The sequence below is a fragment of the Leptonychotes weddellii genome, chromosome 16 (genome assembly GCF_054177405.1).
Source record: "Leptonychotes weddellii isolate Sample4059 chromosome 16, ASM5417740v2, whole genome shotgun sequence".
Taxonomy (NCBI): domain Eukaryota; kingdom Metazoa; phylum Chordata; class Mammalia; order Carnivora; family Phocidae; genus Leptonychotes; species Leptonychotes weddellii.
In genome coordinates, this window is record NC_138384.1 from 8881517 (window position 1) to 8892393 (window position 10877).

Sequence of the window (10877 nt, forward strand, 5' to 3'; positions counted from 1 at the left end):
GTCACCATCTATGGCCAGATCTGGCCTAGAGGAGACATTCAAGGATGCTCTTCAAGCAGGAGGAAAACGACCCTCGAAATCTGGAGGTGCAGAAAGTAACAAGGAGTAACACAAAGGTAAGTTTATGGAAAAATCGAAATAACAATAATAGCTTGCAAATTTTGGAATACGTAGAATTACTCTGTTGATAATAACAATGCATAATCTAGGAAAAATTCTATATATTTAAAGAAAAGCCTCAAAATGAAAACTCTGGATCCATGTTTTGAACAGAAAGGCTACCAAACATTTAAGAAAATAAAAACACCTATCTTCCAAAAATTCTTCCACATAATAGAAAAAGCAAAAAAACCCAACTGTTTTATAAGCCTCAAACTCTTTAGTCATTAGGGAAGTGTAAAGATACAATGAGATTAAAAAAATAATAATAAAATTAAAAAGATTCAATTAGATACTACTACATTCCCATTACTACAATGGCTAAACATTAAAATGACCAGACCAAACATTGGCAAGAATGTGGAACAACTAGAACCCTTATAAAGTCTAATTCCAGAGCCTAAAGCCTACACCACTGCTCTCAGGCACCTCTTGTAAGCTGCATGGAAGACCACACGACTGCACCAAACAACAAACCAATCAGTCCTACTAGAGGGAGCAGCAATGTGATTCAGCCAAAGCCATGTCAAATGACCACAGATGACTGTTTCCAAGATACTGTTTATATGTACACAAAATCAGAGTACCATTATCTTACGGAGATTGCCATGTGAAAGAGTCTAGCAAAGTTCACTCATTCATATCTTCCATATATCTAATCTTCATGGAGGCCAGTCTATTTATATAAACTAGCTCTCGGGGGAAGCCAGCACAGATCACAGTGGGAAACTCAAACTCAGGAGTTTGACATACCAATGTTGACCCCAGCTCTAGCTATTTATAAGCTGTGGACTATGCCTTTAACCCCGTCAGAAACTCAGAGATCTTTTCTTAAAATGAGGAGTAAGTAGTTAACTTACACTAAGAGCCTAATATAACAAAAGTAGGTGGAAAACAAGTGTTAATTCCCATTCTTTACAATATCTTTGGTGTAAAGTTCCTGTGTCTCCTCTGTGATTTGTATGATCTATCAAATACAGCACAGTCATTACAACTGAAAAGTTAACAATCTCTCCTCGATCTGCTCCCAGCAGCAACCCAAGAGCTGACTGGCTTTAATATCAACCAGAATTTGAAGAAATTAGCTACAAGACCCACCATTCCATTTGTGTGAATATTGGCTCTGGAACACACGTGAACTTCACTGTTGAGATAACTTGAGTTATTTTTCAGATAATGCCAAGTTCTATATCCCGAGATATTCACTTTACCATTATCTAAGGACAACATCCTATACTTGAATCTGATGCTAACATGATGCCCAAAGGAATTCCGATCTGAAATACTTAACATCTACATCAGTTTGCAACCTCCTTGGTGTATGTAATGAAAGCAGGCTGAAGCTGTATCTTCTTGAGGCAAGAAGTAAAACACCAGGTTTTGTAGCTCAGCGGGGGTGGATGGGGACAGGCATAGGACGAAATCTTGCTGACTGATGTGCTACATCAATCAGACTAATGAAATGCTGACGGCCATATGGAGGGAACGTAAAGTGGCCAAAAATGACTTCACCTGCACTCCCAGAAGATCTTGTTGAGATGGTGGACTCTGCGTCCCTGCGAAATGTCCAGGTCAGAGCAATTATCAATAATATTTTTCATCACATTTTCAACAGAGGATAGAAAAAGAAAAAAAAAAATGATGTTGGGAAAGATGGCGGACACAATGCTTGGTCATTCGTTAGCAACCATCTTTTTAAGGGGCCGAGAGGGCATGGAGACAATGCAGGGCCAGGCTGACCCCGAGGCTCCATCTATTGAATTTAGAAGTTCAAATATAAACTCCTTAGAATCTGTGCCTTTTTGATCCCTGTGTCCCATGGGACTAACACCCAGTGGGATTCAACAAATACCTGCCAGGGTCGTATAGGTTGTTCGTAGGCTACAATTCTGGACTACTGCAAAACAATCCAAGTTGTTTCAAACAACATTGATGGCCCTCTGACTTCCTTTTTTAACAATGAATAATTATTAAGATCCTGCAAAGACAGGGCTCACAGCGGTTTTGAATGACACCAGCTAGAAATCCGTGGGGAAGAGCATGTCCGTTTCCTATCAAAATTTATTTTCCCAGGGGCGCCTGGGTGGCTCAGTCGTTAAGCGTCTGCCTTCGGCTCAGGTCGTGATCCCAGGGTCCTGGGATCGAGCCCCACATCGGGCTCCCTGCTCGGCAGGAAGCCTGCTTCTCCCTCTCCCACTCCCTCTGCTTGTGTTCCCTCTTTCACTGTGTCCCTCTCTGTCAAATAAATAAAATCCTTAAAAAAAAAAAAAATTTATCTTCCCAAACAAACCTGTTTAAGTCACACTATCTCAGTTGACAAAATGACCTACGGCAAAGGACTTTTTATTACAAAAAGGAAGGCGCCCGACGTGATGACAGCATCAGGCTGCAGCCACAAGTCTGCACCCTCTCTGTTTCACAGAATCCCTGCCTGTGGTTACAGTTCAGCCATCTACCTGCGTCGCGTAAAATGACCCTCTGGCTCTTACGTCTTCCCTTATCTGAGCAACACGTTACACGTTGCGGGTCTCCTTTTAAAAGCTGTGAGAGATAGCTCCATTTTCTTATCCTTTACAAGTGCCTTTGGAGCCAAAACCAAAGCATGGATATTTCAAAAGATGAAGGTTTAACAGGAAGGATAATAACACTCTCCTAGTAAACCGTATCTCTAGAGTGTGGAGTTTTATGAAGGAAAAAAAAAAAGAAAGAAAGAAAAAGAAAAGAAAAAAAAAGTTTAATAATGCTACCTACTGCTCAAGTAGGTAGAATAGCATCCCTCATGCTCCTAATACCTGAGAATAGCATCCCTCATGCTCCTAATACCACGGCTGATGACCAGCTTAATTAGCTAAATGTAGTAGTGCTGAGCCAATTCTGCAGAGTGCCGAAGTTTGTGCAAAACAATGAAAGCAATGGTTTACTAAATTTAATAACCTGATTCATCTTATAAAAAATTAACTTTATGACAATGTTTAAATTGAACCAGCTTAACTGCATGGAGGTGGTGAGTGCGTTCAGAAGAATACTTAAAGCTAATAATATAAAGAAAATAGAAGACATTTTAGAACAACGGGCAGCATCTGCTTTCCAGCCCTTGTTACATCTGATCCAATCAGGAAGATTAAGTGGCCACGAAGGTTTAATATCTTGCTGTCGAGTTTTAAGCTTTGCATACAAACATTAAAGTACCATAAAAGGGAAAACATATCCCCCCCCCCAAAAAAATACTAAATACCCGCTTGTCTCACACAAGTTTTCATTCTCAAGAATGAAGGTTACAGGCTGGTGATCACGGGATAAATCAAACCCGTGGCCTGTTTTGTTCAGCTCAAACATTGTTTCCCTCCCTCCTCCTCTCCCTTCCTTTCCTTCCTCCCCTCTTCCACCTCCCACCCTCTCTTCCTCCCTTCTTTCCTCATATGAATTAGTTACCAGCATTAAAAGCCCAGAAAATGACATATCTAAGGGCGGATGTCCAACATCTCTGAAAAAGCTTACAAGTGGACCACACTGGGCCCCCATCCCACGGTTGCCACAGGCTAGAGACATGGGGTCTGTGCCCTCCTGTTGGCCCCGGTCACCACCCATGCTGCTGACTTCACCTGCCAGACCACTGCGGGCATCTGATGCTCAGACGCACATTATACAGGTAAGATTCACGCTAGAGACAATGCTCCAGCCTTGCCACAAAACTGCCACAATCAGAATTTTCACATCCGAATTGTTGCACCTCAAAGAATGTGTCACACTGACCTGCTCAAGATTTGACTGAAACCCTGTCAAGCCCCACTCAGTCAGGCATAAGAAGATCAGGACGCCAGCTACCCCCCGGAAGGCCTAGCAGCAGCGCTCAACCCTACACAAAGCAACACAGGGTGACAACTCAGGGACCCGCAGGAATTAGGATATATGTGGTGCACGTTTTGTGACCCACCTTCTTGGCATTTCCCAAATGCCACTGAGCGGTAGCAGAAACTGTGGGCGAGAGCTATGCTGTGACCAGAGGACATAAAAAAGAAAGGCTGGATACATGGCAAGACAAGATCATGGATTGGCGAGAGGCCCCATGTGAAGGAAGAATAGGGAACCGGATGGGAAATGAACACCTGTCCAATAAGCAGAAACTGTGGGGCCCTGGCAGGCAACAGGGAGCAGCGCTGTCAATAACAGTAATTACAATCAGTATTATAACTACATAATTACATATTATATAGTTACACATATTATATAGTTATAATAATTATTATTCCATCCATTTAAGATACTTCTGGTGGTCATGCAGAAAGTGACTGAGCTGAAGACACTGAAGCCTTGTGACCAGCCAGGAGGGGATGAGGTACCCTCTGAGGCTGAACAGGTAAGGGAAAAATGAGAAAATAATTCGGGAAGCAAAGCTCTCCAAAGCCTGATGACAGTCTGAGTCTATGTCTGAGGGGGCACAGCAAGTCTCCAAAGACGCCGGCCTGGCCACATGAGAGGCTGGCCACTGGTTGACTGATCCAGGCAGTGACTACAAAGGAGGACCGGGTTTGTGTGTGGTGGTGGAGGGGGCAGACGAAGCAGGTGACCTCACCTGGTGAGACTCACTGGCAGGACGGATAGGTGTGGACAGAGTCACAGATTCCTCAGGCACAAAGGACATCAGGGTGGGAACCCAGTCCCCACAAAGTCTCCAATCAAGTAGGAGCTAAGAATAAGGCCGGTTCTTTCCCCGACACTGGGAAGGCTCCTTCTGGTTTGAGTTTTTTAATTTTCTCCATATTGTGGATTTACTTGGGCAGTGTCCCCATTTACTGTAAATTATGGTTTTAATTATCATTTTTATTAAGATGCCCAAAGGAGTCGGGGCTTACAACACCCGTAATTTTTAATGGGTTGTTATTATTAATTTATAATTGAGAAACACTGGAGACAAATGTTACTTGTAACTGCACACAATTAAAAGGCCAAGAAGATGGTGATCCTCCACCCCCCAACGCACCACTAAAGCAATCTTGAGAAACAATCAACAAGTTGCGGAACATTCCAGCACCAGCCAACTCGCCCCACCCGGAGCTCTACCATCAGGTACAGAACAAGAAGAGAAGCCTTCATCCTGAGTTAGATTTGGGGGAAATTCAAATTTGGGGACAATTTTCGTGTTAATAAACCACTGCTTTCAGCATCTCCCACATCCTCCCTGTAAGTACAAGGACCATACTTCCCAAACCCATCTGATTCACGTAAACGAAGCTACGGGAACACTGAAATCGAACGCTCTGAGGGCATATCTCGGGGGAAGTTCGAGGATACGCACTGGCCATCACTGCCAAGGTCAACGCCACAAGTGCAGGGACCAGATAACTCACACCGCTGTTTCTGTGGCTGCCTGAATCGCCTGACCGATCACGTTTACCTTCCACGCCGTTCCAATCCCGTAGTCCTGAGTTCCAAAGCGTCAGAAATCACACCCACTCCATTCTCACTGCAACTGCCAGCTCTTAATAAATTACAAGACTATCCAGGCCTCTCCAGGGGAAAGTGAGTCATAACCTGCCCTGCTTTTAAATGTGTGTGGTATACACAGCTGGTAACAAGTCCTATAGAGAGGTTCCTAAATACCCCTCACAACATAAACAGGCCTCAAATATAAATATTTACCAAAGACAGACACCAATTTGAGAGATGGGGATACGGAGGCAGGAAACGGCCCGTTCACATGGGATATCTTCTTGATATACGGCCAGGCTGCACTACAGTGCTTGGGGCAGTATAACGCTGAGGCCGGAACTTTTCCGTAACTACAGAATCAATTCCGAGTGACTACCTGGAATCTCTCAAGAGACAAGACGGACCCCAGGCTGCCTGCTGTGCTGCCGCTGGGCTGGCTAGGTAAGTTCTCACCCGACCTGCCAATGACAGTGCATCCAACTCCCACGTGTTAGGAATCGCAGAGAGAAAAGAGCCCAAAGAGACTGTGATTAAACATGGTCCGGGGCAGCCCCAGTGAAGACAGCTTTGTAAGGGCAACTCGATGGAGCAGGGTCCATGCAGGTCAGGGTGTGGGCGAACCAGGGCAACCACATATATTAACGGTGGGGGGAAGCAGGGGAATACAAAGTGACCCAACATCTTTGGGGGCAACTGGGCTATCTCCATCAAAGTGCACATGGCCTTTCACCCAGTTGTTCCCCATCCAGAAACGTGTCCTACAAATACACTTGCCCACGGGAGCAAACACGCGAGAGGAATGTTCAACAAGCACTGCTTGCGACAGCCAAAAAACGGGAGCCCCTCTAAATGTCCCAACAATTATGTGAAGTGAATCAGTGGCACGCCAAGAACAAAGGGCCATGCTGTAGTCAAACAGAACCAGGTGACACAAGAGAGGGGAAACATCTCCTGCTATGTTATGAAGGAAAAAAGAAATCAAAGTGCAGAACGGCATGCATGGGTGATCTCCTCGGCTACACACGAAGGGAGGGGTGGTGTGTGTCTACATTTGCACTAACACTGACCCCCTGGGCACATGAGCTATTGGCCAGGGGCTGGGAAGACTCATTTGCATTTGCCCACACAGATGCTATTTCCGTTTTTAGCACACACGCGTACACGTGTAAGAGTAAGACTACAAGTGAACGACGGAATGCGTCTGATCATTTACAGGCCTTTACAAGCTTTAACAGAGAGAGAGCGAGGCAAGGGAGAAAGGGAAGAGAATACGGTACTTTCTAGCATCCTGGTTTTTAGAGAAGGACCAAAGAAGAAAGCGAGGAAAACACGGGAGCACCACTACACCCCGTGCCCGGGGCTGCAGGAAATACAGCAACGCCAGGACAGTCACCGTCACTGTCGTATCGCTGAGAGAACCACAGGCCCAGCGGGTTCTGGCGCTCACAAGATCAAAGGGCAAACAGGAGGTGCGGAGGCCTGAGTCCACGGCAGGTGAGTTCAAAGCCACACACACGCAGAGGAGCCCCTGGAGGACAGGAAAAACCCAACTGGGAACACCACTCACCTGCCCAACTGTCTGCTGACTGTACTGTATCTTATTCCACCGACTGATAGAACCTATTGTTTGTGTCTCTTACGACGTATGTTTCCATTTTTGGCATTTGTAGGATTTAAGCCAAACCTTACTAAGCTGTCATCCTTCTGAAAGACAGAAATGATCCCCACGCCACAGGCCTCAGTGCCAACAGCCTACCAACAACGCCCATTTCTTTTCTGTGTCATCTTGTCAAGGCAAAGGACCTAGGCCTCTTCAGCTACTTGAGTATATAAACATACTTACTTAATGGAATCTGTCCCCAAACTGTGATGCATTATCAAATTACCTTCTCTCTTACTTAATATTTCATCACAGGGCTCAGAATTAACACCATCCTTTGCTTTCACAAACAGTTCTCCGCGTAAGGCCTACCAGATGGGATAACTAATCCGCAGAAATAACGTCTCTCTCCACATTTTCCAAGGTCAACAACGTACAAGTACAGACTTAATTGAACCCTGCCTCTGCGCTTTCAACCAGTTAAGTCCTTTTACAAGGGATGGTCTTAACACCCTAGCCATTACAAGTCATGCTCGAGTTTCTTCTTTCATTTCTGAAAGGCTACAGTGCTGAAGTTTAGAGAGGAGACTTTATGAAGGCCAAAGACAAAGACCTCCCCGCCGATTCAAGAAGAAAGTGATGCCACACCGGATTTTTTAACAAAGCATACATAGTACTTTTATAAACACAGGCCAGATCCTCAGGAAGACAAATAAAACAGCATGAAACAGAAGAAACAAAAAAACAAAGGCTTCCCAGTTAAAAAAAAAAAAAAAATTCTTAAATCCAGCTTCTTAGATGTAGAAACCTGTATCTCTTTTTAAGGCTCTCGAGGCGATACAGCCTCTCTCACTCACTGGCACTAATACAGGGAAGAACACGACAGCTCTAGAATCTCAAACCCAGGACGTGGGATTTGGCCCACGTTTATGCTCTTCAGAGGGCAAAACTTTTATAACTAACAAATCACACACACACACACACACACACACTCCCATGGTGTCACTGCTTTAATGCCACACGCACAGCAGTATTACTAAGAGAACCAAAGTGTCTCTGCTGTTTGCAAGTGGAAAGGTTTACCCTGAAGTTTGGCCTTTTTCACTTTGATGGATTAATGTATAGCCACTTCAAGAGGAGAGAACCTAACCCTGAATCTGCAAGCACGCCGGATTATGTTACCGAGCAGTTCATTGTTTTCACAGCTGGGCCAGGATTTCCTTTCAAGACCGAGGCCTCAGTCACTCTGCAGTCTGCTCAAGACAGGCTTCTTTATGATGCAGAGCAAACAGGGAGGCCACCAGGGAACCACACGCACTTATCCAGAAAAAGACCCCTTTCTTTTACTTTCTCAAAAACCAATGGGGCCAGCACCAGCCTATCTCCCAAGGCATTTTCCACTCCTGTCAATTAAGAAGTGGTTAGGAAGGGATTGTCTGAAAGAAGAGGGAAAAAAAAAAGAAAAGAAAAAAAAAAAAAAAAAACTTCTCCATTCCATTGAGAGCTTCCAGAAATGGAAAGCCTGCTCCAGCCTGCATCTTCAGTGTGAGCCTTCTAATTCAAGCACCACCCCCCCACAACTTTTTTTTTTTCCAGATCGACCTTGGCTCTCACTTTCTAAAAAGTAGCATATTACTTGGCCTCTTTGAAAAGATTAAATTCTTTATGCTCCCAAGGTCATGTGGAGGTGCTCAGAACACCACGCTGGGAAAATTCAGCAGTTTTTTGTGGCTCACTTTAGAAGTGTCCAAATTGACTCTGAAAAACAAACTGAGGGTTCTAGAGGGGAGGGGGTGGGAGGATGGGTTAGCCTGGTAATGGGTATTGAGGAGGGCACATTCTGCATGGAGCACTGGGTGTTATGCACAAACAATGAATCATGGAACACTACATCTAAAACTAATGATGTAATGTATGGGGATTAACATAAGAATTAAAAAAAAATAAAAAAAAAAAGAAGTGTCCAAATTGACTTTCATTCTCCACCGCTTATAACGTTTTAAGATGCAACTTCTGGGAAGTACGATTGAGGTTGCATTGTTGAAGCCAGCTGCGGCGGGAGACGGGCCTGCTAACTCTGCTCTCTGGGTCCACCATGGCCTGTGCTCAAGTCAGACGCCGCCAACTCCTTCTCGCGCGGGGACAAAACCAGTCACTGGACTCTACTGCGATGGGTTAGGGAGCAATTATTAAATGAAACATTTGCTCAAGGGAAGAATGAAGGGGGGGAAATCGGAGGGATAGACGAACCATGAGAGACGATGGACTCTGAAAAACAAACTGAGGGTTCTAGAGGGGAGGGGGGTGGGAGGATGGGTTAGCCTGGTGATGGGTATTGAGGGGGGCACATTCTGCATGGAGCACTGGGTGTTATGCACAAACAATGAATCATGGAACACTACATCAAAAACTAATGATGTAATGTATGGGCATTAACATAAGAATAAAAAAAAAAGAAACATTTGCTCAAAATGTACGATAAGGAGATGAAGCGTACTGTACTTTCGAGCAGGCTGAATTTAATGAAAAAACACCTAATTAAAAAAAACACCTAAGGATAATCCTTACCTTGTAGTCATGAAGGAAAAAGCACCCTAGGTAATCTATGTAACCCAGACCATCCTATAATCTTTAATATAATTGCTTTTTTTATTTTTTATAAAATATAACGGGCTTGGATGTGTGTGTGTGTGTGTTTTGTTTCTTTGCTTTTTGAAGACACAAATGCTGATACTATCTCATTTCGACTTGGAAAAGAAATTATTTTTGTAAAGGAAGTTGCTACTTCAGGTGAGTCCTCTTGCAATCGTCAAACAGTCCCCAGCGTCCCGTGTGGAAGGTACGGGCGACACCGGCTTCAGAAGAGGAAGTACACAAAGCTCCTCACTTCCTTCCACAAGCCAGGCTGCACACACAACAAAGCACAAAGAACCTTTCCTAGTTTCACACTTATGTTTTTGATAACACACTCGGTGATTACAGTGCCTGGGTCCCCAAGGGACATACGATTTGTAAAAGAAATTCCCCATTTCTCTGCCATTTTTTAAGCTGAGATCTGCTTCAACAAAATCAGTCTCACTCACAAGGGGAAAAGGGAAGTTTTGAGTTTGATAACACTGTTTTGGAATACCATGATGAGGGATTGGTAAAACACACCAATTTTAAAATCTATACCTCCCAGTAAATGTGTAATCTAACCATCAGCTGTGATCAGGCACCTGCTTGGCATGAATGTCAGAGATGCGCAGGGCGCCTTCCAGCTAAGGCTGATTCTGCCTGACTCTTGGAGATGCAGCTAGCTGTAAATCTGTGTTTGGCCCCCCTCTTACCACTGCTGCCTCTGGGCCAAGAGGGTCCCAGTAGGGGCCCCCACATAGGTAATATGCATGATTAGGGATTAGGCTTAACTCCATTTCAAAAAAGGAGAGAGAATGCTCCAAGTAAAGACATGTGGGCCCTAAGAGAGGACTCCGGCTTGCATAGAGTTTCTGTGCAAACTGAGCGCCTCGAGGGGTCTAGGTTCCCAGCAGTCAGAGCCAGCGCAACCGGGGAGCAGCTACAAAAGATTCCAACGGAGATTTGCCCTCCTAGGATTGATAGCTGGAGGAAGCATGCACAACGAGATTTTTTATTTGGCTCAAACATGCAGCCTGCCCCTCAAGCATGTAACATCTTAGAGACCCTATTA

General features: G+C 44.5%; 1 protein-coding gene across 5 annotated transcripts in view; it reads right to left on the reverse strand.

Moving 5' to 3' along the window:
- Positions 1 to 10877, reverse strand: part of WWOX (WW domain containing oxidoreductase) — a 918520-nt gene that overhangs the window by 868522 nt on the left and 39121 nt on the right. The window lies entirely within an intron of this gene.